Here is a 24130-nt window from a genome sequence, read left to right on the forward strand (position 1 = left end):
ACCAAGGGTTAGGTGCTGTTGTAAATTAAAGTAGGAGTAAGTGAAGGAGAAGCACATGAGGGAAGAGGGCCCTACTCGTGAGAGCTTACATTCTAAAGTGCCCCAGTGCTGGTCCTAGAGCATAATCCCTCTCTTCAATTGACTACTCACAGCTCCATGTTGGGGGGTGGCAGTTTGTAGAGGTAGCCAGCAGCGGCGCAGACACCTTCTTACTATATTTTTTGTGAAAAATACCATTATAAGTGTGTGATGAGGAATCGCAGGGACAGCGCATTATCACAACCTCTGCCCCTGCATGTTAGTACATTCAACTGATATTTTCTAAATTCGCAATACGAATTTAGTCGAAAATTTCACACTATAACCGCATTTTAAATGCAGATTGTAGTAAGTAGGGGCCAAAGCGAGGATTGAGGGGGCATGATACACATGTGGTCTCATACACTGTGGCTTCTGAGGCACCAAATAGTCTCTTGCGCCGCGCCAGAGCCCGGGCAACTTGGCTGCGCCAAGCAACTTTATTGCTCAAGATGTGCATCTTATTTGCATAAATAAAACAACTGAGAGTGAAAAATTTGCTTTGCTACATTGCACTGATCAATTTTGTGAGCGACATTTTTAGATCTGTGACTGAAGGTCTGATTCAGAGATGGAATCTAATGCCATTGTAGCTGCAATCTCTCACGAATCACAGTTATGTAAATATGCTAATGACTCACTGCCGTCTAGTGCTTAGATACACTCACTGAAAGCATCTCACATCCGCCGCTCACACACAAATTGGAAACAATAAATTAGGGGTGAGCGGGTTCGGATTTCTGAAATCCGAACCCCCCCGAGCACCCCCGATCCGAGGCCGATCCGAATCAGGCTCGACTTTTCCCGCCTGACTCGGATCTGAAATCGAGGCAAATCGTCATCATCCCGCCTTCCGAGTCTCGCGGGTTTTGGATCCTATATAAGGTACCCGCGCCATTTTCTCACTCGGCTGTGGACAGTGAAGAGGGAGGGTGGGAGTTAGGGCTGGCTGGGCTGTGTAGTGTAGTGTAGTGTAGTGCAGAGTAGTGTTGTGCTGTGCTGCGCTGTGCTGCTGTTGTCCATAGGGGCTGTGTCCACTACTTCAAAGTCCATAGGGGCTGGCTGGACTGTGCTGTGCTGCTGTTGTTAATAGGGGCTGTGTCCACTACTTCAAAGTCCATAGGGGCTGGCTGGACTGTGTTGTGCAGTCAGTTCTCCATAGGGGCTGTGTCCACTCCAAAGTCCTGTGCAGTGTCCCAGTCCTAAAGGGGTGCTGTAGTGTTGTCCAGGGGGGTGCTCTGTCCATCAGGGGTGCTCCCCCCAAGTGCTAAAAAAATAATATTTTTTCTGTGTTTGTGAATTGTGTGCGCAGTAGCCGCACGTGCATCAACAAAGAAGTGCCAAGCGTGCGCCTGTGTCATAAGTAAAGGGCCGGCTGGCTTGACCGTTAAAGGGTGCTGTAACCCCCAAAGTACACTCCAGTCCAAACCAAAAAAATATATATTTTCTGTGTTTGTGAATTGTGTGCGCAGTAGCCGCACGTGCATCAACAAAGTAGTGCCAAGCGTGCGCCTGTGTCATAAGTAAAGGGCCGGCTGGGGCTTGACCATTAAAGGGTGCTGTAACCCCCAAAGTACACTCCAGTCCAAACCAAAAAAAAAATATTTTCTGTGTTTGTAAATTGTGTGCGCAGTAGCCGCACGTTCATCAACACAGTAGTGCCAAGCGTGCGCCTGTGTCATAAGTAAAGGGCCGGCTGGCTTGACCATTAAAGGGTGCTGTAACCCCCAAAGTACACTCCAGTCCAAACCAAAAAAAAATATATTTTCTGTGTTTGTGAATTGTGTGCGCAGTAGCCGCACGTGCATCAACAAAGTAGTGCCAAGCGGGCGCCTGTATCCCATAAGTAAAGAGCCGGCTGGCTCATTTCTTAAAGGGTGGTGTAACCCACAAAGTGCACTACTCTCCAGCAAAAATAGAAAAATATTTTCTGTGTTTGTGTGCGCCTTAGCCGCACGTATATATCAATATAACATAAATGGAGGACCAAACTTTCTCCGATAAAAATAAAATAGCGAAAGATCAAGAACCACTTCCTCCTAGTGCTGTTGCTGCTGCTGGGAGTTGTTCATCATCCCAGAGAGGAAGTAGGAACATCACTACTTTTACTAAACAATTGACCCTCCAACAGTCCCTAGCGATGAGGATGAAGTACGACAGCAGTCATCCTGAAGCAAAACGTATAACTGAGGCCTTGACTGCTATGTTGGTGTTAAACGTGCGTCCGGTATCCGCCATTAGTGCAGTGGGATTTAGACAATTGATGGAGGTAGTGTGTCCCCAGTTCCAAATCCCGTCTAGATTCCACCTGCATCCTCAAAGCAGCAGCGACAAGCGTGCGTCTGTCTGTTAAAGGATGGTGTAACCCTCAAAGTGCTCCAAAAAATAAAAAACTATTTTTTTTATGTGTTTGTGACTTGTGTGCAATGTAGCCGCACCTGCATCCTCAAAGCAGCAGCGACAAGCGTGCGTCTGTCTAAGGGTGGTGACACCCTCAAAGTGTGCTACACAAACAATAAAAATATTCTTCTTTTTTTTTCTGTCTTTGTGAATTGTGTGGGCTGTAGCCGCACTTGCATCCTCAAAGCAGCAGCGACAAGCGTGCGTCTGTCTGTTAAAGGATTACATCGGTGACAGCATCCAAGTAGGCATGTCAGACAGTCCGTACCTGTACTGGCAGGAAAAAGAAGCAATTTGGAGGTCCCTGTACAAACTGGCTCTATTTTACCTGAGTTGCCCCCCCTCCAGTGTGTACTCCGAAAGAGTGTTTAGTGCAGCCGGGAACCTTGTCAGCGAAAGGCGTAGGAGGTTGCTTCCACAAAATGTGGAGAAGATGATGTTCATAAAATGAATTATCAACTCTTCCAGGGAGACCAGCCTCCAGAACGTACAGAGGGACCTGTGGTTGTGGATTCCAGCGGGGACGAATTAATACTCTGTGAGGATGAGGATGTACACAACACTGAAGAGGGTGAGGAATCGGTGGATGAGGAGGATGAGGATGACATCTTGCCTCCGTAGAGCCAGTTTGTGCAGGGACAGATTAATTGCCAGCTTGTTTTGTGATGGCCCAAACGAACCAATCATTTCAGCCACAGTCGTATGGCAGACCCTGGCGCTGAAATGTTTGGTTTGTTAAAGTGTGCATGTCCTGTTTATACAACATAAGGGTGGGTGGGAGGGCCCAAGGACAATTCCATCTTGCACCTCTTTTTTTCTTTGCATTATGTATAGTTTGGGGCCTAGTTTTTAAAACTGCCATCCTGTCTGCCACTGCAGTGTCACTCCTAGATGGACCACGTGTTTGTGCCGCCCACTCGTATCTCTTAGCATAGTCATCCAGCTACCTCGGTGCAACCTTTTGGACATAAAAACACTATTGTGAGGTGTGAGGTGTTCAGAATAGACTGGAAATGAGTGGAAATGAAGGTTATTGAGGTTAATAATAGCATAGGAGCAGAAAAACCCACAAATTCTGTGATTTTAGCTGTTTTTATGCTTTTTTTCAAAAAAATACAGATCCAAAACACAAAACCCAGAACCCAAAACACGGAAGGGTGGTTTTGGCAAAACCAATCCAGATCCAAAACACGAAGAAAGATCCAGATCCAAAACCAAAACACGAAAAGTGGCCGGTGCACACCCCTACAATAAATGCAGATTAGGTAAGTTTAAGCTGTCGCAGATCGAGCAGGTCTCCAGACACACATAGGGCTCTCCTGCTGCGAGCAAGGATGCTGTGGCTAATTTATGCACGCTCAGAAAACAGTGTTTAAACGACCAGACACGTCTGCATGTTTTTAACCACCCCCTATTGCCTCCCCCAAACGCTGACTACCTGTCACTCATGTTTTGTGAGTGAATCCTCTGTGTGAGCATATTTGCAATTTGGCCTTTCGGCTTGCATGCGCAATGGCTAACAATCGCTCAATCTGAGTAAATATTGGCATTACGTTCATCTCTGAATAAGGCCCTGAGTCTGAATCTGTATACAAAGTGCAGTGGCTACGGCATTTTCCCACTCTTAGTTCCGTTCATCCGTGACTTTGTACAGGCTTCAAACTAATTCTGTGCAGTTAATGTCGCAGTCCAGTATCTGTAGTACACTTTAAGTGGTGATTCGCTGTGTCTGCAATGCAAATAGGATGCAAAGTATAAAGAAAAATATGGTGCACTACTCCTCTAGGAGAGGTTTGCAGAGCACAAACAGCAACATTTTCTTACATTATGTCCCCAATCCTCCCCTTGTCACACATTGTACTCTTCTACTTCTCCCCTTCTCACATATTGCTCCCTCAGCTCTTCCCTTCCCACAAATTGCCCCCCAAACCCTGCCTTCCGCTCGCTTTGTCACACATTGTGCCCCTACCAGGGTTGTAATTAGACCTAGGGGGGGCCCCATAGCAAAATGTTCACATCCACCCCCCGCCCCCGCCGTGGACTCACCTCCTGAGCCCCGTCTTCTTTCTTTGCAGAGTGCTGCTGCTGGCACAGCTGTGACAATGTGAGAGAAAGGCAGGGTTTGGGGGGAAATGTTTGGAAAGGGGAGGGTTGAGGGAGCAATATGTGAGAAGGGGAGAGTTAGGAGAGTACAATTTGTGACAAGGGGAGGATTGGGGACATAACATGTTGGAAGGAGGGGGTTGGAGGGAGCATAATGTGTCAGCAGACAAGGACAATCAAAGGAGCCGCAGGTTCCCTACCACTCTATCACAATTGCGCATTACCATGCAGTTAGTTTGGCCTACGTCTGCTTCTAGCAATCAATAACAGTTATAGTGAAATGCTGTTAAGGCTTTGGGCATGACCATAGGGAATTAGTAGTGCAACAGCCTTGAGGGCTGATATACCTTGGCTGGATGCGGCCATGCAGCAGCCTTGAGGTATGGCAGGGTATGCAGGTATAGCCTTCAAGAATTGATCTCCCAATGTCTGACACAGAACAAAATACTTTTTATCACCTGTTCCCACCACCACCTATTGATGTCATGACCATGTCTCTGATGAATCAAAACCATCCATGTAATTATTAACAGAAGCACAAACAACTGTTCGTAATGTCCCCTGTTTAATAACTACATAAAATATGGTTTGTTCAAATTGATCTCTATTATTTAAGCTATTATATGAGTGCAAACACAACTATGATGTGATGTGGGATTGGTAGATAGTGATACCTAATTTCTCCAAAACCAAGTGATTCCCAAATCACACACTAATGTCAAATATATTTTTATGATTTCTGAAGCTCCTAAATATTGAAGAAATATAAGTTTTATGTTATGATAACATATGGTTGGTGTCTTTGACACAGTTTGAAGTCTGAATAATAATTACCTCTTGGGTAAATAGACAGGTACACATTGTGTTTTGTATACAAATCCTTGTTTAGTTAAAGTCTGTCCCTGGTCGCAGGATATAAAATATGTACATTTTAATTGAAACTACACAAGACCACTTCTGGTTTCCTGAGTGAACATTCAATTGATCTACGTGAGACAGACTTATAACCTGACATAAAAAAAACATAACTTGCAATATGTCCTAATATACCTAAATGTCTTCAGGTGGGTCGAGAGAGAGCACAATGTGTGAGAAAGGGTGGATTGGGGACTATAATGTGTTAGAAAGGGTGTATTGTGTGAGGCACAATCTGAAAAATTAATGGTGGGGGCACAACATGTGGGAAGGGAAGAATTGAGAGGCACAATATGTGAGAAGGGGAGGGTTAGCATGGGTCACAATGTGTGAGAAAGGAAGGGTTGGGGTGGGGATAAAGTGTGAGAATGGGAAGGGTAGGGTTGGGAGGCACAATATGTGAGTAGGGGAGGGTTGTGGGGCTTAATGTGTGAAAATGGAAGAGTTGGGGGCATGTTTTAGAAAGGTAGCATTGCGGGGGGCACAATGTGTGACAAGGGTTGGAGTGGAGCACAATGTGTGTGTCACGGTCTGCTTATTTTGTAGCTTTGGCTCGGGTCCACTGGGTCTGGCTGTCATGCTCGTGAAACAAGATGGCTTGATCCAGCTCTGGCTCATGAGCAAACAGGAGGCTAGACACTATTGCAAATGTAGGAATCACAGACTAGTGACGTGCAAGGATGTTAAACTGAAACTAGGGTGATTACCCAGGTAACTGGGCACTCCCTCGCCTAGTGACCACGGAGGCCCACTAGACCAGGAACATGCTCCAACAACAAGGGTGACCCTGGGACTTAGCATAGCATAGTACTGGTAGATAGGAACTCACACCAGGAATCAGAGTCTTATGTATCCATGATACAACTTGAGAAAGCTATAACCCTGGCACAGCTCCGAAGCAAGACCTGGAACTGGAACTAGGGATGTGCGCCGGACCATTTTTGCCGGATTTGGATTTGGATTTGGTTCTAATTCGTCGTCCGGCTTTGGGTTTGGATTTGGATTTTCCAAACTGCGGTGACTGGCTTTGGATTTGGATTTGGATATTTTTACAATAATTGACAAAAAAAGCTAAAATCACATAAATTGGTCTTTTTTTTCTTCCTAGAGTATTATTAACCTCAATAACATTAATTTCCAGTCAATTTAGACCATATCACAGCTTATAATATTGTTTTCAACATTATTGGCCAAAGGTTGCAGTGAGCTGACTGGTTACTAAGCGACAAAGCAGCGGCACAACGACACAGACACCACAGTATAAAGCACATCTATGACACATTGCCACACAGCAGTGGCAGAAATGAAAAGTAGTGCACCCACCCAGTGGGGTACGGCCAGCAGAGTCACAGTACTTGTTTACAAAGTGGGCTACGGCCCTAGGAGTCACAGTGCACAATCTTATTCGCATTACACTGCACATAGGGCCTGATTCACATTACACCATAAAGTAGTGTCTCTTATTTATGTTACGACACACAGTAGTGCCCCTTTTACACAATGCCCACAGTAGTGACCCTTTTACACAATGCCCACAGTAGTGACCCTTTTACACAATGCCCACAGTAGCGGTGTCCCTTACACAATGTCCCCCAGCAGTGGTGCCCCCTATGCAGTCCCCTTAGTAGTAGGGTCCACTATGCAGTGCCCCCAGTAGAATGCCCCCCAGTAGTATGCCCCCCATTAGCAGGCCCCCCCAGTAGTATGCCCCCCATTAGCATGCCACCCAGTAGTATGCCCCCCATTAGCAGGCCCCCCCAGTAGTATGCCCCCCATTAGCATGCCACCCAGTAGTATGCCCCCCCCAGTAGTATGGTCCCCCCAGTAGTAGGCTGCCCCAGTAGCAGGCCCCCCCCAGTAGTAGCCCCCCCTGTAGTATGGCCCCCCCTGTAGTATGGCCCCCTTGTAGTAGGCTGCCCCAGTAGCAGGCCCCCCCCCAGTAGTAGTAAGCCCCCCCAGTAAGCCCCCCCAGTGCAGCAGCCAATGAGAGTCTGTGTGACTCTCATTGGCTGCTGTAACAAACACACAGCTGCCGCTGGCGGCTGTGTGTCTGTGTCTGTGTAGGGCAGAGCGCTATCACAGCGCTCTGCCCTACACACGAGGAGACCTGATGTCGGATTCTCTAGTGAGAATCCGACATCAGGCGGCCGCCGTTCGGCCCCGAACGGGGATCCGAGTCAGGCGGTGAACACCCGAACAGGGTTCGGGTGGACTCGGATCCCCAATGTTCGGAGCGGTTCGGATTCCACAGAATCCGAACCGCTCATCTCTAACTGGAACCAGTGCAGAACTCAAAAACTGAATGTTAGGAAAAGTAATACAGTCTCTGAACACCTCAGTGCACAGACTGTATACCTCACTCTGAACCACCTGGAACCAGCAGCCGTCTCTAATCCAGCCCAATACAACAGAATGCAGTGCAGGGAAACCAATACCACTAGAAGGGTAGTAACCTATATACCTGGATAACTACTGAGCACAGACAAGAACAGAACAACAAGCAATGTCCCAGCAGTATGATGGTATAGACCAAGGATGTAAACAGTTCACAGGTAAATAGCAGAGTATACTTGCAGGCTGGAGTGCGATGGTAAGGCTGACTTGTATGCCATATGGGAACTGCAGGTCTCGCAGGTAACGGAGCACTGTGGTGGATGTTACCAAGATGGTGAGTAGCGTGGATGCTGTAACGCTGGCGGAACTGCAGACACAGCGGCAGATGAGTAATGGATCAGTACACAGCGTGGAAGCTGTGATGCTGACAGGAAAGGAATACAGTGATAGCTGGAATTTGGCAGATCAGTGTGAGCACTGTGATGCTGGTCTGTAGCAGCTTGAATGCAGGTGAGTGAACAGGTGCAGCAATTAATCACAGGGAAACATCCCTGTGATGTTTTGAAACAGCCATGAATGAAATTCTGCACCTGTCAGCAATGCTAAGACCCAAATTCGTGACAGTGTGAAAAGAGGAAGATTGGAGTCACTCAATTTGTAAGAAGAGGAGGACTGGCATGGGGAATAATGTGATTTGAGAAAGGGAGGTATGGAGATGGCACGATGTGTGAGAAAGAGGGAGGTTGGAGAGGTACAGTGTGTGATGGGAGGGTTGGCCTGTACAATGTGTGACAAGGGTAGAAACTGGGAGCACAGTGTGTAACAGGAGAGGTTTGGGGCACCGTAAATGAGACAAGGGGAAGGTTGGGGAGCACAATGTATGACAAGTGGATGGTTGTGGGAGCAAGGGGCATCTTAAGAGAGGAGGAGGCTCGTGTGCACACCCCGTATGGGGTCCCCTCCTCTCTCCCCAGTGGCCAGCAGCCGACTGACATGGCTAGCCAGCCACCGGAGCCTTAGTAGACTCCGGGCACTAGAGTGTGCCCGGAGTCTACTGCGCATGTACAGAACACCGGAAAATGGCCGCGGCGGCCATTTCTCTGGTGTTCTCCGCATGCGCAGTAGACTCCGGGCACACTCTAGTGCCTGGAGTCTACTGCGCATGCGCAGAAAACTGGAAAAATGGCTGCGGCGGCCATTTTCCGGTGTTCTGAGCAGCGCAGACACCCGACGTGGGACCACGGACAGGTAAGTCTAAAATAATATGGGTGCAGTGTGTGCGGGGCCCCCATGGACCCGGGGACCCGTGTGCCCTGCACACACTGCACCCATTATAGATATGTCACTGGTGGGAGCACAATCTATTGCAAGGGAGGGTTGGGGGCACAATATTTCAAATAGAATTCTGGGGTTATAATATGTGACAAGGGAATGGTTTTGAGAAGCACAGTGTGCAACTAGGGTCGGGTGGTTACAATGTGTGCTGAGGGGAAGGCTGGGTGTACAACGTGTCACAGTTGGTGGGTTGGGGGGTACAATTTGTAACAAGGAGAGAGTTTGCCTACTTACTTCCTTATGATAATGGGAGAATCCACCCATGGACACTAAAAATCCATATGTCGGCATGTGGAAGCCTATCCCGCCCACTGTTTTTATGCCTGCAGCCATACTTACATCTGAACTTGCACCCACCCCATGCTGGGTTCAATAGATTAATCAGAAACCGGTGTCCAATTTCCGTTCGCATGATACAATTGAGCATGTAAATCGGCATACACACCCATGACACTCCCATGAGATTTGACAGTTCCATGTGTTCACATGGTTACGACCTGAAATGCCCATTGTACAGATAGTGTGCTCCATCAACTGATGGTTCAATTTGTACTCCATCTATGTGAGTTTATCTGATCCGACGCATGTAAATATGCTCATTTCTTTCTTTGGTGATTGTGTAGTATAAGGAGGGCAAAGCCAGAAATGAAAAGTGTTGCACAAATTGTGGAATTGTCCTTGGACCCTCCCACCCACATGTTGTATATTAAGAAGGACATGCACAGTTAGCAAACCAAGCACGTCAGTGACAGGGACTGCCACTTTTGTGGCTGAAGAGCTTGGTTTGTTTGGGCCCCACAAAAGAAAACATTTTGAAAGTTTGGTTAAACCAATAAACCAATGGGCATCATGGCTTCAGTGATCCACTGTGCAACAGGATGGCGGATGTCATACTTGGTTCCTCTTGCAAATGATTGTTTCACAATCAATTGATATTGAAACTACTAGTCTTCTTGGTTCCCTTCTGCAATGAAGATTTAGCAAAAGCAACCCTAGCGCACAAGGATTCTTCTTGGGAATCCTGGTAAGGGGTAGAGTCAGTTTGCCTTTGCAAATGTTGGAAATTATGTGTGTGCAGGTGTTGATATTGCAGAGTTATATAGGCACACACCAGAACATGACTCAAACTATGAATAGCCCGTGGTGTTGGTTTACTGATGTACAGCCATACTTACTGTTACATGTATACTGGTATACTAGTAGTGGAGCGGAGATTGAGCGAAGTGGGGTTCTATACAGCTCAGTGTATGCTGCAAATGGGTTGTGGTGCTGGATGCTGGATCAGCGTTATATGCACGTATTAACCAGGTCTCTCATAGGAGCTAAGTAGGGGATTTCTGTCTCCCACCATGTCACACAGTACACAGTAAAGACAAGATGACCCTGCACATGCTCAGTAGTGATCTCGATGGCCATCTCAGAACAGGGCATGAAGCCAGGAAAACTGGAGTTTGTGAGGTAGTGCACTCCTCTTTCAACAGAAAATGGAATGCAGGAGTACCCCCAATCATTAATGAGGAAGATGATGATGAAGGTACAGGTTTGGCAATTAATTTTGCATGTGCTGGGATCTATCCAAGTTGTTGGTAGCTGATGCTGGACTGCTTATTATTTTACATGATTACATGATTTTCCAGATTGATAATAATTTACATGAACTCACTACAAATGACATAACAGGGAGGAGGTGTCTAGATGGTTAATGTTCCTACTTCTACTAACTATGGCAGTACAAATGGTACAGATGCCTTGGCAAATGGTGTCAGGATTTGTGTAAAAATTATTCCACACAGAAGAGGTCGCTTTTTTGGTCTTAGACTAGGCATGATAATGTTCCTCTTCTTATCACTAGCAAGAATTGTTGCAACTGGTGGCTAATTTACTTTGACACAAACAACATCAGCCTCCTGAATTTTATCAACACATTCATCATCAACATCCTCATTAGCATCAGATACACAAATAACCCCATCCTGTTGCACTTCCACAGTAGCAACCTCAATGTCTATGTCTAAACCATCATGGTCATTACTTTTCCTACTATTCATCCTTACATCTGCAAAGGGTTCAGATATGGAAGGAGGCTTCTCCACAATTACAGTATCATAAAGAGAAATGTCATCACACATAGCACTCATGGACACCCTGAGACATTCCTCGGGGTTCTGGAAGTTTGTGAACACACAGTTTGTTCTTCAGCCTTAGTGTTCTTTTTGTGCACTGATTTGCATGTTTTAAAGGTGACAAATCTAGACTCGGAGTGAGAAGTTGTTGTATGCGAGGTTACTGAACATGCCTGACTGTGTTTAGTCCTGGCTTTTGCAATATGCATTTTAGTGCATAAAAGAACATTAGCAGGACCACCATGGTCTGAGCCTTGCCTTACTGTGGGCCTGATTCAGAGGTGGATACTAATGTGTACGCAGACACGCATTCCGCGCAGCTGTTAAAATATGTTAATGTTAGCAAAGATCACCCGAGAATAAAGACGCCCACTGCAGCTGTTAAAATATGCTAATGTTAGCAAAGATCACCCGAGAATAAAGACGCCCACTGCTGCATTTGCAATCGCATGCACACATAAATATCAGTAACATCAACAGACATCGGCGGCCATTTTACACTTGCGGCAGGTCTGACTTGCCGCAGCTTAGGGAGTTCTTCTGCCACGCAGGGCTGTTTATGCACTTGCAGTGACTAATTTATACACGCCCACGTAACAGCGTTCAAACACCAAGGCACACCTGCGTTTCCTTAACCACCCCCCCGTCAACATTACCAAATGGTCACTTCCTGTCAATCATCTGCAATGGGCCTTCGTGGTCTGCAGCCTCTCACGGCGATCTCTGCGGGATCGCACAGTTGCTTTCGCGCACGTGCACTGTGATGCATACGTATGCGCAATGGCAAACAATCGCTCAGTCAGCGTGCGAATTACAATAGCGTCCACCTCTGAATCAGACCCTGTGTGTGGTGTAAGGCATGTTGACAATTTTACATTTTGGCAGTAACTTTTTCCTTCATAGTTAGAGGTGATGTTGAAGATAGTGAAATACTTTTTAGATTTGAGGTGCCCTTTCTTACACATTCTTTTTCCTTACATTTTTTAAAATAGACGTCGAAGTACTATGTCTGCCAACACTTGTACTTGGTTGCTCTTCTTCTATCTACCGATTGATAATTGATTCTATTTTTTACACCAGGATAGGGGTAAAGCTAGTTACTGTACTTAAACTGCCACTACACCAAGTTTTGTACAATGAGATAGAGAAATGAGGGACTGTTATATTTCTGAGCGATGAAAGACAAAGGATATCCCTTGAAAATTCCGGTGGCTGTGCCGAACGATATCTGTCATTTACATGACAGATTTTGGCAAACGGCGAACGATGAGCAATATCGCATGACATCATTCAGGGAGTGGATTTTTTTCTCTGCAGCGCTCTGTAGCTGCTGCTAATATCTTTCGTTGTTCATTGTTTACTGCATATAAATTGCACGATATTGCTAATATCGTACAGCTATATGCGATAATTGACCAACATGTTGGAGAGATGATAGATGTGATTTATCGGCCACGGGAGGGCGCATCTGTCATCGTTCAGGGCCTATCTATTAGCAGATATAATGAACGGTTGAACGATATATCGTTCAATCGTTCATTTTATCTGCTAATGGATAGGCCCCTTTACCTTTACTGTGCAGTTTTATTAAAAGACTGCAGATTTGTTTTTGACAACAGAAAATTTTTTTACTTTTTCCACTTTAATTATTTTTTTGGGGTACAGCTAATGGGGGCATGACAACACCCACAGAAAGTACAAATGCTGCCTATGAAAAACATGCACTCTTGAAATACTGTTTCAATTTAATTATTTTTTTTACACCAGACACAAAACGTCTTTTTTCCATTTTTTTTTTTGGGGTGCAGCAAATGGGGACATGCATTATTCAGAGTAGGTACAGTAATATACTCTGTATCTCTGAGGCATGCACTCTTGAAATACTATTTCAATTGAATTATAAATGACTACAGATTTTTTTTTTTTATTCACAAAAAAATAAACAATGTCCTACTTTTTTGGGTGCGGCTAAAAAGGACACGACAACCTTCAGAGTAAATACAGTAATAAAAACTGCCTCTCAAATACAAACACTTCTGAAATACTATTTGAATTTAATTAATAAAAACTTAATTTTTTTTTTACACCAGATTTTATTTTACATTTTTCCACTTTAATTGTTTTTTGTTGGGTGAAGCTACCAAGGACACAACAACACCCAGAGTAAGTACAGTAATATACACTGCCTCTCCAATACAAACACTTCTGAAATACTTTTTAAATTTAATTATAAAAAAATTAGCATTTTTTGACACCAGAAAAAAATATATATTTTCCACTTTAATTATTTTTTTAAGGGTGCAGCTAATGAGTACACAATGGCCAGAGTAAGTACAGTAATATATGCTGCCCCTTCCAAGATTCACACTCTGGAAATACTATTTAAATTGAATTAAAAAAAATCCAAAGAAAAATAGTTTTTTTGTGCAATTATTTTTTTTTTATAACATAAATAGTGGTCTTCTTTGGAATGCAGCTTAGAATTTACTATTTTTTGGACAAATAATATTGAAATCACACTGTCTCTCTACCCTCATACACAAGTGACAATATAAATTATATATTGAAGTGTAAATAGATTAGCTATCCTTGTAAATAAAAAAAACAAGTGGAAGAAGTTCACTTTAACAAACACATATAAAGTAGGGGTGTGCACCGGTCACTTTTCATGTTTTGGTCTTGGATCTGGATCTTTCTTTGTGTTTTGGATCTGGATTGGTTTTGCCAAAACCACCCTTCCGTGTTTTGGGTTCTGGGTTTTGTGTTTTGGATCTGTATTTTTTTGGAAAAAAGCATAAAAACTGCTAAAATCACAGAATTTGTTTTTTGTTGTTGTTCCTACGCTATTATTAACCTCAATAACATTAATTTCCACTAATTTCCAGTGTATTCTGAACACCTCACACCTCACAATATTGTTTTTAGGAAAAAAGGTTGCACAGAGGTAGCTGACACAAGTGGGCGGCACAAACACGTGGCCCATTTAGGAGTGACACTGCAGTGGCAGACAGGATAGCAGTTTGAAAAACTAGGCCCCAAAGAGTATATACTGCAAAGAAAAAAAAGAGATGCAAGATGGAATTGTCCTTGGGCCCTCCCATCCACCCTTATGTTGAATAAATAGGACATGCACACTTTAACAAACCAATCATTTCAGCGCCAGAGTCTGCAACATGACTGTGGCTGAAATGATTGCTTTGTTTGGGCCCCCACAAAACAAGCTGGCAACTAATCTGTCCCTGCACAAACGGGCTCTACAGAGGCAAGATGTCCTCATCCACCGATTCCTTACCCTCTTCAGTGTTGTCCTTATCCTCATAGAGTATTAGTTCATCCCCACTGAAATCCACCACCACAGATCCCTCTGCACTTTCTGGAGGCTGGTCTTCCTGGAAGAATTGATAATTCATTTTGATGAACATCATCTTCTCCACATTTTGTGGAAGCAGCCTCCTACGCCTTTTGCTGACAAGGTTCCCGGCTGCACTAAAAACTCTTTCGTAGGGTGGGCAACTTAGGTAAAATAGAGCCAGTTTGTACAAGGGCCTCCAAATTGCCTCTTTTTCCTTCCAGTACAGGTACGGACTGTCTGACATGCCTACTTGGATGCTGACACCGATGTAATCCTCCACCATTCTGTCAATGGTGACAGTATCATATGCAGTGACAGTAGAAATGTCAGAAATTGTTGGCAGGTCCTTCAGTCCGGACCAGATGTCCAAACCGGCCCTTGACTTAGACACAGGCGCACGCTTGGCGCTGCTACTTTGTTGATGCACGTGCGGCTAAGGCGCACACAAACTCAGAAAAAAATATATTTTATATTTTTTTGTTCACTTTGGAGGTTACACCACCCTTCAACAGACTAGCCGACCCTAGACTTATGACACAGGTGCACGCTTGGCGCTGCTACTTTGTTGATGCACATACAGCTAAGGCGCACACAAACAGAAAAATATATATTTTTTAGTGCACCTGGGAGTTACACCATCCTTCAACAGACGAGCCAGCCGGCCCTTGACTTATGACACAGGCGCACGTTTGGTGCTGCTACTTTGTTGATGCACGTGCTGCTACTGCGCACACAAACAGAAAAAAAAGAATGGGTTTTTTTGCACTTGTGGGGAGCACCCCTGATGGACAGAGCACCCCCTGGACAACACTACAGCAGCTCTTTAGGACTACAGCCTTTATGGGACACTGCACACAAGTCACAAACACAGAAAAAATAGTTTTTTTATTTTTTCCGGCACTTTGGGGGTTGCACCACCCTTCAACAGACGAGCCAGCCGGCCCTTAACTTATGACACAGGCGCACGCTTGGCGCTACTACTTTGTTGATGCACGCACGGCTAATGCGCACACAAGTCACAAACACAGAAAAAAATATTTTTTATTTTTTGGAGCACTTTGGGGTTACACCACCCTTGCATGTGCGGCTACAGCACACACAAACAGAAAAGAAATAATTGTTTTTGCACTTGGGGGGAGCACCCCTGATGGACAGAGCACCTCCTGGACAACACTACAGCACCCCTTTAGGACTACAGCCTTTATGGGACACTGCACAACACATGGACTCTGGAGTGGACACAGGGCCTGATTCAGACCCGCTCGTGAGCGCATAGCGCTCTCAAGCGGGTCAATGGTCCCTCACTGCGCATGCGCATGCCGGAGCCAGCTCCGGCATGCACGTGCGCGAGACCCGGCCAGCAACGGGTGCTCCGTCGCTACGGGTCTCGCACCAAACAGGGGCTGCTGACGATTGTGATTGACAGCTCGCCCCGTTTTGGAGGCGGGCAGGGGGGTGGCTCACCAAATGGAGGCGTTCCCGAAGGAATGCCTTCTGTTTGGGGCTGGCCTCAGTAGTGAGCTTCCGGCTTTATTAGAGCTGGAAGCTCACTGGGGCTTGCGATGGACGAGACCCTACCACAAGGGTCTCATCGCAAGCCCGATGGTCACGATGGTCGCGACCATCGTGACCATCACCTGGCCGCTCGCAAAAGCTATGGGTGAAAAAAAAAATGCCGCCCTGATTTAACAGCAGCATAACACAGCCCAGCCAGCCCCTATGACAGCAGCACAACACAGTCTAGCCAGCCCCTATGACAGCAGCACAACACAGCCCAGCCAGCCCCTGGACTTTGGAGTGGACACAGCCTCTATGGACAACGGCAGCACAATTCCCACCCTCCCTCTTCACTGTCCACAGCTGGAGTGAAAAATGGCGCCGACGTGGGGACCTTTTATAGAATCCAAAACCCGCGAGATCTAACAGCGGGATGATGACGTTTTGCTTCGACTTCAGGTCCGAGTCAGGCGGGAAAACCCGAGTCTGACGCGGTTCCCGGCTCAGATCGGGGGGGCTCGGATTTCAGAAATCCGAACCCGCTCATCCCTAATATAAAGCCTGTTTGCATTTGCAGCACTGGATTGCAGGTTACGTCTGACAAACAAACACACACACAGTAGCCTGTTTGCAGTACACTGGATTGCTGTTGCTAGCTAGTGTGTCTGAAAAACACACACATACACAAAGTGACAAAGATGCATGGAGTCATCCTTCCCATCTACTCCATCTACCTACTACAACTCTCTCTACTCTAATGGCATCCTTAGTGCCGTCACTAGGGGAGAGCGGAGGGGGGGCAGGGTCGCAAAATGTGGAAAAGTGGATATGGCCTTGTGCCCATGAGGCCACGCCCACTACCGCCCGCACCTTTGGCAGTTGCGAGGATTAGCTAAGTGCAGCACCAGGTGTCATCACCCACATTGACACCTCTAGGCATCCCAATGATGACTTTTAATGAGCAACTACAGCCCACACGATCTACACTCTCCTGTGTGATATGGCGCCTGATCAGGTGGGAGGATCTCTTATATGCAATCCAAAACTTGTGACAAACCACGGCCGCACTATTTTTGTTACAAACATTTTGCTGCCTGCTAGTAGAAAAGCTTGGGCTACATGCTAGTGTTTGCCAGGGGCATCGAGAGCGGGGAGGAGCTGGTACTACTTACCAAGGCATAGGTCAGCGTTTGCCCCCACCTCAATAATTTTCCTCCATGCCCACTACCGTTTTGGCCACGTCTGTATAGCAGCACAGCCATGGCGGCACACTGGACAGTGAGGGCAGGATGTACTAAGCATATTTGCATCCGTGATGCTGTACTTTCCGCCACTTATCGGGTACATGCCGACTATAATATCACCAATATGTACCTAAAAATTGCAAAGGACAGTTCACCCGAAAAGAGCTTTCCTTTGCATTAAAGGGACTTCCGGGTTTATGACCCAGCAGTCCCCCTGGCATCCTTCTACACATGCGAAGAAGGATGCATGCGCCGCAATGGTGCTGAGAGGGATCCAATTGGATCCTACTCAGGTGGAATTGCGGTAAAAGCCCATAGGCTTCTATTGGGTAACGCCATCTAAAGATGATGTTTCCCACTGGGTCCAAGCTCCGGAATGTATCGCATGCCGGAGCTTGGTACATATGGAAATGCGCCAAAACTCTGGAAACAGGGGTTTTCAGAGTTTTGACTTAATTTCACTCTTTAGTACACCCTGCCCTGAGAGAGAGGAGACTGCTACCGCTGTGCAGAAGCTGTCTCCTCTCTTTCACTGCCTGATGTGCCACTGCAGATGCGCAGCTATTCAGACGCAGCCACAGCAGTAGTCGGCAAAGAGAAGAATTGTTGCAGGTGGACCCTGTACTGTCCCTTTCTTCCTGGAGCCACCACACATATTATTTTATTACAGATTTTTGGGGAGAGGTGTGGCCTCTCAATGGCCCTGGTGTTTACCCTCAGGTAGGGATGGCCATCGGAGGGATGTCCATCGATGGTAACCACCGATGAGTCCATCGGGTTTTTACCATCGATGGCACAAAACCCATCTATGGTGAACCATCGATGGTTTGCACCCCTCGATGGCCCCCGCTGCATTGGGGAATGGCAGCCGCGGGCCACTCAGAAACAGGGGCGGGGCTTAGCCAGTGTCATGGGGGGAGCTAAACTCCGTCCTGTCCAGAAAAAAAAAATTGGCTCCTACTCGTCCATCCATGGCAGAGAACAATTGGCTCTCTGTCATCGATGGTAAAAGTATTCATCATCGGCCATAAACCATCGGTAATTTCGAATCATCGATGGTCGATGGCCATCCCTACCCCCCAGGTCAAAATTTACCAACCTACCCTATCACATCACTATGATATAAAGTCAGTATTTGATGAAGTGACAGCCACATGGGGTTGGTTTGTTTAAAATTATTTCTGCTTGTCCCTTAAGACTTTAGCATTTGTATATTCAAATATATGCGAATAACCTTAGAAAATGTCGGCAATTAGTAGCTAGGAAATGATAGAGTGTCTATCGTTGGAGACACTGCAGGCTCTCACCGGCATGCAATAAGTTGGAAACTTTCTGCTGTAGCAGCTGTGCGCATGTGCGTATTATACTGCAAGGGAAAGGGGACAGAAGGGGCTGCAGGCAGGGAAGACTTCTGAGTAGTGCGAGACAGTGGGAAGAAATAGCTATTACTACAATTTGGGAACTTTAATGTGAATATCTACTGGAAGGAATAGCAGAGACATGGAGGTGTCAGGGAGGGATGACAGTGAGATGGAATCACGGGAACATTGATGGGGGTAAGGGCAGCAGGAATGCACCCAGAGCGCTAGAGGAACATTGACATATAAGGCAGAGAGACACAGGGGAAGGAGAGAAAGCAGCTGATGAATGCTGGCAGGACCAGAGAAAGACGATCGGTGGATGCAACAATACAACAGCGGGACTTCCAGCAGGCAAATGTCCCTGGAGACCCTCCCGGGAACTCTCTTCCCTCATCATAGCATGCTCAGGAGGGACCCTCCCGGTCACTGACAGGTAACTGGATGGATGGGGGGTTATGTCTGGTACCTCAGAGGGAAATCAATTTGTGACTAGAGCTGTGGTAGAACTAAAAGTAGTAGCATGCCCTCGCAGGGCACCTCCTCTACGCCGAGCAACTCAAACAAATCATATTTTTTAAATAATAATTATAATATAAATATATTTTCTGTAATCGTAACTACGCAAAAAATCCGCAAAAAAAGATTCCTTACAGCCCTATGATTGTATACCGTGTAATAGATGCGTAAAGGAGGACAGCAATGCAGCCAGGGACCCTATAGTTACACAACAGATGGAGAACTGCAGATTGCATACTTCTGTACTAACTCCTGGGAATAGATATTGGGAGTCCTAGGAGCTGAGAGTAATAATACAATTCTATGTAAGGACCACAAGTTCTGGTGGTACTTACATTAGAGGATGGACTGTGGATATAACTAACCAGTTACAGGTGCAGTATTGTTACATTGTACTTATTAGACTATACAATAATGTCTGTTCCATTACAGCTGGGCAGTGTAGTGAAGTAAGTAGTACAAGTACTCAGTGATCATTTATGATACAATAGTTACACATGAATAACTTGTAGTCAGGTACATTTACAGACCAGGCACTATGATCATTGGGAGACCTGGGATAACTATATTTATTTATTTTCCAATTCAGCCAGGGAAGATCCATGAATATAACTGTAATGTATCGGTTATAGTGGATGTGACAGCTGCTATATATATATATATATATATATATATATATATATATATGTGCCTCAGCAACAAGTGGTCAGTATGTCAGTGTTGCTGCAAGTTTGGGTAAAAGAGACGGCACTCACATACGTTTCCAGCCAGATGTATTCATTAATCGTATCTGTCTGTTTTGATATCAGGAGACTGGTTGTTGTTATATATATATATATATATATATATATATATATATATATATATATAAATATATATATATATATATATATATATACTACTACTACTACTATTTATATAAACTATCCTAGTGTACTTGCATGAACGACAAAACAATGGTAAACTAAAGAATACAATTCCAAGAGGGTAACTTTTTTTAAAGCTATTATTATTATTATTATTATTATTATTATTATTAATAATAATAATAATAATAATAATAATGATAATATTAATATCTAAAACGTTCTTTTCATTCTAGTGTGATTTTTTTACAATGAAAAAATAATGTATGCTATGATAGGGAATGTTATTTCCTTCTCCCGAAATCCATTTCCCTATCCAAGTTATACTTTGAGAAAGTACATAGATGCATCTCTGGTTTATATTGTTTACATGGATATGAATTAGTGACAGTTACTTGGTGCAGTTGATATACCACAAGCACTGAGATATAAAATGAATGACCTGTAATAAAATAGAGGAAGGCTGCTGCTCCCAGCACAATGTAATCCATTTCTCTGTTTACTAAAATGACATTATTTTTCGTGATAGTCCAAATTAGTGGATGGGGTTTCTCTTGATGAACTAATAATGGTTATATTGGGACTAGATTAAAACATATTCCACATATTTGTGTTTTTCAGTGCAGACTAGTTATGCTATCTATATGCCACCCTGTTTCATTTCTCATTGTGATTATGTTCTCTCCTGATATCCTGCTTATTGGCTATCTGAAATAAGGATGTGCTGAATTAAATAATTGATTTTAGTAATAAATGTATATTCAGCTCAAGTTATGAAAATTGAGTAATCATTTATTTATTATGCGGTATATACACTACTTAGAAGTATTTCTGGTTATTTACAAAGGTGCTTGTGATGTACTGTCACATGCCAATAATTCTGTGGTATTGCAGTTGACTAGTGATCACAACGGAAAAAGTTACATGCCAGAAGAGCAGTAGTACAATAGCTCTGCTTGATTAACCAGCAAAGGCAACTGGTGGTTCTACAAATTTATATTCCAGGGCCCATACAGAAGACAAAGAGTCATCAAATATGACTGGAAGTATATACAGTTTCACAATTAACATAGGAAGGGGTTATTTACTGTAAGGGTAGTTAAATTGTGGAAGCCTTACTGCATGAGGTGGTGATGGTTAATTCACTAACAGAATGTAGACATTGATAGGACACCTTTCTTACAAGAAATGGTACCTGTATTAACATTAATAAAGGACACTAATACCTCTTTCAGGCCGTCAACTTAGAAAATACATGGGTTTATTATTATTATTATTATCATTTATTTATATGGCGCCACAAGTGTTCCACAGCGCCTTCCAAAGTATATAAACAAATAGGTGACCATAGACTTAAAGTACAATACAATACAATGCAGGACAAGGACATGGATAATATACATTGCTTCATGAGCGACCATACCCACATAAAGAGCAGAGCTTAAATAGCCAAGTGTTAGGTGCCCTAGTGGGGAGTAAGAAGTAGATTAAAGTAAAGTAAGGAGAAGCACAAGAAGGTAGAGGGCCCTGCTCATAAGAGCTTACATTCTATCAACCAGTGAATTTCCAGAGTCTCAGTCCCCAACCCTGGTATAGAGCAGGGTTGTGGACCCAGAATTTCAACCAGGGTCGTTAGCATTCATACATAGCAAAAACGTGGGTCGATGCATGTTCACGAGTGAAAGGGGTATAAGTGAATGATTGAACCATGAAATTCTATCCAACTTTCATGTTGGGATGATGAAGGAATGTTACCTCCTATGAGGCTACATAGATATTGTCCCACTAGATGGTTTGTTTTGCCTTGTTCTTAACTTTTAGAATTGTATTAGAATTTTTGTAATAGTGAACTCAATGGAGCAGTTTTTAATTTTCATTTTATAACTGATGTAACTGTGTTAGATGTTGTGGAACTGCAGGTTGGTGAGACTTACCTTGCCTTGTCAACCATAGCATTGCAGGAAGAACTATAACTTCCAGCATGTATTGACAGATTTGGCTTGTTTCTCAGTCTGATAGGTTCAACCTGTCTCTGAGCAATGTCACTATTAGGGAAAAAAACTATTATTAATATGTAAAAGTATGAAATGAAGTGGCTGACTACCAGACAATTACACAGATAGGTGACATTATACTGTATGTCTAAATCCTGAAAGTCCTGTTTTTCTTAGAAGTATCTAGCAAAGGGTCATGGCAGTGTGTAATACAGTGACACTGTAAACATTTGGATATACAGTCATGTTATTATCAGCTGCTTTGTTTCATTTCATATTTTTTACGGTGCAGAATGTAAAAGTACAAAAAAATTATAAATAAAATTCTACAAAACAAATGAACATAAGATATAAAAGTTAGGAGAAAATACAGCTTTATGGTGCAAATGTGCACCTGGAAAAATTAAAAATTACATCAGGAGTTCAAATGCATATTTTCTGTCATGCAGGGCAAATACTGCCGCCTTTTGCATGTAGCACACAAATGCTGGGCAGTTTTATTTATGCACTGTGATTTAGAGTTGAACTGAAACGTCTTCCTCCCAACTCTAAATCTGTCTGCACATTTTAAACTTCAGAATGAGAAAAAAAAAGAAAATTTATAGCCAGGCAATGTAATATAATTTACCAGATGTGCACTAATAATAGAGGTAAATATTATTTGCTAATCAAAAGATCAGTGCTGAAGCTCATTCAGGAAGGTACTGTACCATCCCACAAATAGCTACAGATATTAAATATAGAGCTATGCATATATGCTGGACATGAATAAGAAAAGATAAATGAATGAGCCATTATTATTATTTAGTTATTTATTTGTTTATAGGGTGCCACAAAGTTCTGCAGCACTGAACAGAGCAGAGATACAAATAGGGTAAACATGCTTACAAAATTACAGGGTAATCAGCAAATTTATATATACATAATTACAAGTGTATTTATTTAGTTTGGCAACATTATGTGAGCTAAAGGGAGTAGGGATGAAACAACAGGAGGGAGGGCCCTGCTAGTGAGAGATTACGTTATAAAGGAGAGTGGTAGAACAGGTGGCAATGGGGACACTTAAGGCAAAGGCCACTTATATAGAAATAGCGACTACACATCTATATTAATATTTGTTCATATCACTACTGACTGAGAATAATAAAAGTACATTTTTTTCAGTTAAAAGTATGCATAAACTGCCTTTGCCCCTTTTCATCCTTCAGTTTATCTATCCCTGTCTATATCCAACCAGGGCCATAACTAGGGTGGTGCCACCGCACAGAGCGCAGGATGCTCTGGGGCGGAACTGGCCACCGCAATCTCTATCTGCTGGGCCCCCGCTGCAATGCTCTTGGAGCTCCGCCCCACTGCTCAGCACCATGCACAGAGAGTAGGGAGAGACGTCATGACATCTCTCCCACAGTGAACTGCTGAATAACTGATTGAGGAGCCACAACCCATTGGATGGTGGGGGCAACAGGGCACTCTGTCACTAGTGTGTCTGTGTGTGAGAGAGACAGCAAGGCTGAGCTCACAGATTGGATGCTGTGTGGTGAGTGCTGACACTGTCATGACTCACCCTATGAATCGTTAAAGGCAGGCAAGTATTCACCAGTTAGAACTTGCCATGGAGGGGAGGGGGGAGAAAAAAATCAATGAATCAAATCAATATAGAACAATTAAAAAAAAACAGTAGTTCTGCTGCTAGATCAGGCTTAGGCAGTATTTGCTCAGCAGCAACAGATTGATCATGATCTAGCAGCAGGAGTAGTGTTTTATAGTAAAATTCATATTTATTCCTAATACAGGTATTATTATAATTGTCAGTGGTACCTAGAGTCTCTAGATGCCTAGAGGCATTAGTGTGTAGCATAATGTGTAATGGTCATTACTGTGTGACATAATGTGCAGGGGACACTACTGTGTGACATAATGTGTAAGAGGCATTACTGTGTGGCATAATCTGTAAGGGGCATTACCGTGTGACATAATGTTCAGGGGACACCACTGTGTGACATAATGTGCAA

General features: G+C 44.1%; 1 protein-coding gene across 2 annotated transcripts in view; it reads left to right on the forward strand.

Annotated features, from left to right (window-relative positions):
* Nucleotides 1-8464: 8464 nt before the first annotated feature.
* Nucleotides 8465-24130, forward strand: part of LOC148507817 (uncharacterized) — a 103495-nt gene continuing 87829 nt past the window's right edge. The window contains exon 1 of one of the 2 annotated variants that reach the window (XM_088445483.1): nucleotides 8465-8487. The gene's annotated coding sequence lies outside the window, so the exon portion shown is untranslated. The other variant, XM_088445484.1, reaches the window with a different exon arrangement.

The sequence above is a fragment of the Taudactylus pleione genome, unplaced genomic scaffold, assembly GCF_031769625.1.
Source record: "Taudactylus pleione unplaced genomic scaffold, aTauple2 ptg000381l, whole genome shotgun sequence".
NCBI lineage: Eukaryota > Metazoa > Chordata > Amphibia > Anura > Myobatrachidae > Taudactylus > Taudactylus pleione.